The following is a 6,000-nucleotide window of genomic DNA, read 5'->3' as shown; positions in this document are numbered from 1 at the left end:
GCCCTTTTGATTTTCTGACTCTAGCTCCTCGCACATTTCATTGTAATAGTTTGCTTTGTCATTCCGAGCTGCCTTTTGGAATCTTCTGTTCAGCTCTTTAGTATCTTGAATTCTTCCTTGTGCTTTGGCTTCTCTATGTTTCAGTGCAACCTTCAGTTTCTTCTGACATCCATTTTGGTCTTTTCTTCCTCTTCTGTCTTTGTAATGACCACTTGCACTCTTCCTGGATAATACATTTGACGTCCTCCCACAACGCATCTGGTCTTCGCTCATTAGTGTTCAAGGCCTCAAACCTGTTCCTGAGATGATTCTGAAATTTAGGTGTGACAGATGTACAAATTTATTTGTATTTAGTCTAAAGAGTAATAAGTCTAAGTGAGGATCCAATAAGTCCCTATAACCTGTGTATATGTACTTAGAATATGACTTGGAGAGTATGTATCCAGGCTATTGCATATGCATCCATTCAAAATTATTTCTTGAGTTCCTGCATTTATGGAATGTCTCCTATGTTAAATTGTTGTTAACATTCAATGACACCTAACAAGAAAAACAACAACTGTTAAAAGGACACTATCTAAAACCAATGACAAAAAAGGACACTATATGGTAGTGTAACAGGTTAATCTCGGGTTGTTAACAGAAAGGTTTAAAGTCACCAGCAGTTCTATACCAGAAAGATGAGGTAATCTACTCCTACAAAGATTCACAGCCTCAGAAACCCTCCAGGCAGTTCCACTTTGTCCTGTGTTGTTGTTGTTGTTGTTGTTGTTTGGTGCGATGGAGTCGTAGACGACTCATAGCGACCCTATGAATGAAAGGCCTGAGCACTGTTCGTACATAGAGTTTCCGGAGGCAAGCCATTTCAGAAGTGGATGTCAGAATCAACTCAAAGGCATTGTTTTTTACCATGTGTAGACACTTAATTGGATAGATATGACTGTGTCCTCATGAAATAGGATAGATAGATAGATAGATAGATAGATAGATAGATAGATAGATAGATAGATACAGAGAGAAACACCAACATAAAACCCATGATGACTCAAACATTTAGTTTGGATAGGGGCTACAGAGAAGAAATGCAAGATCTTATAAGAGCATATTATCAATTATGTGGCAATAGTGCTGATTTCAAATGCATTTGGTATGCTTTTGTGTGTACATGCTCTTTCTTTTAATAGTACATGAGTAGAACACATGACATCATAAATTAAAAGAACATAACCTTTAGATTTATTATTATTTGAGGTCTTCGTCTTAAACGATGTCTCAGCAGCATTTCATGTCTGTTCCTCCTCCATATTAATCCCTTGTCAATGATGTCCATATGTCTTAATTTTTAATATGCTTGTAATTGAAAAACATTTTTATTCTCTCAGAGATCTCCTATAACTTGGTCCATAGAGTTGTACAACTAAGCAAAGGCAAGGAGTTGGAATTCACCAGCAGCTCCAAGGATGAAAGATGAGTAATCTTCTCCAACGCATTTTACAGCCCGTGAAAACCTGCTTGAGAGTGTGAGGATTATTTTTGGTTGTTGGGCTGTTTTTGTTTTGATTTTTCTTCTTTTTTTATATGAACACTTAACAGAAAGCACCAACACTAATCTAAGAAGGTATCCTACTTTAATGAAGACCTAGTAGGGTATAGAAAAGTAAAAGGATCATATAAAGAAAAGAATATACATTGTTCCTTAGAGGCAAGGATGATGAAACCTTAGCTTATATATTTTGGGCATGTTTGTAGGAGAAGCCAGTCCTTGGAAACAGACATTATGCTTGACATATAGCAGAGGGTCAGTGAAAGAGAGGAAGACTTTGAACTAGATAGACTGACACATTGACTGTATTAATGGGCTCAAGTATATCAGGGATGGTGAAGATGGCATGGGACAAGGTAAGGTACAGAATGTTCTTATTCATAGCATTAGTATGAGTTATAGCTGACTCAACAGCACCTAACCAAAATCACAACATATTATTCAGAGGCTTTTGATTATTTCTAAACTTTTGCAGCTAGGTAAATTACTTCATATAAATGACCTCTTAAATAAATGAATAGTGTATGTAGAGAGTTGTACTGGACACACCTCTCTGTTGGGTCAAATTCATACCATCAGCTCCAAGACACAAAAATAGGCAATCTCCTTCCTTTCCATTACAGCCTTGCAAACCCTGAGGAAGGTCAACTATGTGTTGGTTCAGCTGTAAGTGAGTGATACTACATAGTCTCTTTTCAGGAAATGATAAACTCTTCATGATTGGTTGGTGTTTTTCACCTGTTCTTCAAGAATGTGAATACATCTCTGATTTATCAGAGTGTTTGGTCTCTAATTGGTCAGTGTGACTCTTTTGCAAGCAGGCCACTTATATTGACTTACCTTGAGGACAAATTTCCAGCTGGGTTGTACTCAGCTCTCAATCTGATCATAGAACTCCCAATGATGGTGGTTGGAGCTGTGCTTATATATCTAGGAAAGTACACTGCCCTCTGTGTCACTGTCAGACTCCTCTGGCACAGAGCCTGGAAGCCTGAGGGTAAATGTGAGTCTCTAAGGAAACCGAGCTCTCGGCTGTGCCACTGTAGCAGCAGTGTGAATGGAGGCAGAGAGAATAGATGAAAAGGAAGGACATGGCTTCTGAGCCAGCACCCTTTAATCCCACCAACCAGGGCAATAAGCTGAGGGCAGGGTGGGGGAAGAATTACAAGCATTTTCTTTTTCTTTTTTTTCTTCTTTTTATATGACTAGACTCTATTTCATGAAATCTTGGATGGTGTAGCCACCGACTGATTTATAATAATAATCATGCCCCTAATTTATGCAAATTTTGAACAGGAGTACAAATAGAAGTCCCAGCCTGAGACCAGCCCTACTGTTTTTCTGGCATGTGTCTAACCTCTATCTCTCTCTATGATGGTCAATCCCAGATGGCCAAAACCTTGGGAGGACTGAAACAGGGAAGGGGTACCAGCCAGCCCTGGAAGTGGGCTCCAGGCTATCTGATTGTGGGATTTTTGGAAACACTTGTTCTGAGCTAGTCCCTAACTCTACTGCCTTAGATGATGGGGAAACTCGTAATGGTTTTAAATTTAAAATGCTTGGAATTTAAAGACCAGAGACTTGTGCATCTTTTAAAGCTTGTTTTAAAATCAGTACTTTTTAAAAAAGTTTGTTAGTTTGCTTACAAAGTTTATAATCCATTGTGCTTCACACTAGTCTTCATTCACATTGTGCTTCATACAATTATTCTCATGTATTGTGTTTTAAAAAATTAATCACCATTGGACTTGCCCATCATTACCTTGTCTTTTCTCTGGGATCCTTCTCATTTCCTCCCCTGCCTCCCTCCAACCCACCAAACTATGTAATCCTTTGTCCCTACCCATTCTTAGCCCCCACTCCCATATATCTTTTACTGGGGATCCTTCTATTTCTATAATAATGATCTTATGCAGTATTTGTCCTTATGAGACTGAGTTAGTTCACTCAACATAGTGCTCTCCAGCCTCTCCCAAGTTACATGGTATTTTTCAAAATTGTTGGTCCTGAGTGCTGCATAGTGGTCATAGTAGTGTTATCCACCATCACAAGAACATTGGAACAACTCAAATGTCCAACCACTACCGAATGGATTGAGAAGTTGAGGTATATTCACATAAAATCAGTACTTATGAAACTCAAATGCCTAAGGATCATCTGGAGATCTTGTTAAAATGCAGATTCTGAGTCCTTAGGTCTGGAGTGCAAATTAAGATTCTACATTTTTAACAAGCTCCCAGGTGATCAGGTCTGTGTGAATATTACTGGATGCGACTACATATGGTGTGCTTGCGTGTGCACATGGCTGTGACTCACAATGACAACTTTTAATAGTACGTGAGTGAAACACATGGCTCTCCAAGTTAAAAAGACAGAGCTCTTAGATTTATTATTATTTGAGATTCTTATCTCAGATGATGTCCTCAATGACAGGATTTCATGCCTGTTGCTCCTCCATATTTATCCCTTATCAATGATGTCTGCATGTCTTATCTTTGAAGTGGCTGTTCGAGTGTTGCTTTTACAAGCTTCTAAAGCCCTACAGATTTCGAAGATACATATTCAAGCCAATGTAAGTTTAAATGTCTCCTGGTGTAGGAAAGAGTTTTTTATTAGATTTAAACAGCTGTCATCTCTGAAATTTCCCTTTCTAAATCATTTGCTGCTTTCAACAAGCTCTTATATGTTGCTTTCGTGGATGGTTGCCGCTGCTGGTGCCCTTCTAAATACTCATGTTAACTGTATCTCCTGATACGGAACTGATACATATTTATGAACATTTTTACCAACTAAAAAAAAAAAAAAAAGTACTTGGCTTGAGGAAATTTTACCCGGGTATTTTCACTGCCATAATGACTCTTTTTCTTCACAATGAACAAAATTCAACACTTGAAGAAGGGGGATATGCTGCAGGTTGTGCAGTCTTGAAAACCGCCACTCAATGTTGCCGCTTTTCATTTTACTGAGATGAAATGCAATCTAAAATTTGTATGTTTTCAAAAGCAACTTCCTATCAATTATCGAGGTTTCCGGATTTGTGGAAAATGGCGATTTAAAAAAAGTGTTAGCACTGAACCTAGCTTATATAATGGAAAACTGACGAATTTAATGTTTTCAGGATGAATAATATATTTCTACATTATGTTATTGGACATTTGAAAACTAAAATGTAAACTAGTCTACTGGGTATTGGGCTAAACCTCCCCATAAGAATTTATAGATTATTAACTGAAAAGGCAGTTTTCTTGTTAGTCATGATCAAAGTGATTTGGGAATGTCTAAGACCATGTGAAAGTTGATTACACATTTTATTGCTGGCACCACGTTGACTGACCACCCATTTGACGGAGCAGTTGTGACTGTCCACGACTTCCAGCTAGCCTCGGGGAAAGTGTACACTGGGTTGAGACCTTTAGAAAGCATTTCCTTGCCTCATTTAATCAAGTGACTTTTGTAATTTTCCAGCCTGTAGCCTTATTTATTTCACATAAAGAAGAAAAATATCTTCTATCTGGCATTTTAAAAAGAATCACAACCATTTAAGAATTGTCATTTCAAGTTACAAATTCCTCCAATTTTGAAGAGTCATCTCTTTTGGTTTTCGATGAGACCAAAGGCATGCTTAAACAGAAGCTTTTTATTGGATTTTTAAGTAATCTATATTTGTCTTTGACCAATTTTCTAAAAGCCTAAACATTTTCCAAAGTCCAGGAAAATCCATTTTCTTTGAGAAAGTCCATAATTTTCTAGTTAAAATCATTCAGCACACAGTTGTACTCAGTACCAACCATATGCACCTAAGAATATGTCGTATATAGAATATTTGGAGAAATAACAGAGTATAATTGTTAGAATCCAAATTTATTGTAACTGCCTTGCTTTCCTGGATCTCCCAAGTTTACCACTTTTGACAGGGTGCAGTTTTGTCACTTTACTGTCATTCTCTATTAGTGGAAACAATTTGTGTTTTCTTCTCTGACAGAAAGAAACATTATGCATATTCTGCTTTTCCCGGGTTTTAATTTGTATATATATATCACTGGAGGTTGGGTTCTTGGGAAACAGAAATGATTTTTTTTCCAAAAATAAGCTTAACTCATGACTTTTAATAACAGAAGTGGGGATGGTGCAGAGATAGGGCAAAGGCTATTATCTATTGTATATGTGATCTCTGGGAGTCATAGATGGCACGTAACAACAACTTTATATGAATCAAATCTTGATAATGTCTTTGGCAGTGGATTTTTTTACATTTTGCAGTGATCCATCTTACTCATTAATATAATCAAATCATGATAGTCATCTTTTAATAACTCATGCAAATGATCTTCATAAATAAGACCCTGACTATTTCTAAATTTGACATTTGATTACAAGTTACGTAAAATAAAATCACATTTCAAAATACAATCTATGACTAATGAAACTTTCTTTAAACATAAATGTGAAACAAATTA

Source organism: Elephantulus edwardii, unplaced genomic scaffold (assembly GCF_000299155.1).
Source record: "Elephantulus edwardii isolate Elephantulus edwardi_28Jun2011 unplaced genomic scaffold, EleEdw1.0 scaffold00069, whole genome shotgun sequence".
Lineage (NCBI taxonomy): Eukaryota > Metazoa > Chordata > Mammalia > Macroscelidea > Macroscelididae > Elephantulus > Elephantulus edwardii.
Note: the sequence above shows the minus strand (reverse complement) of the source record.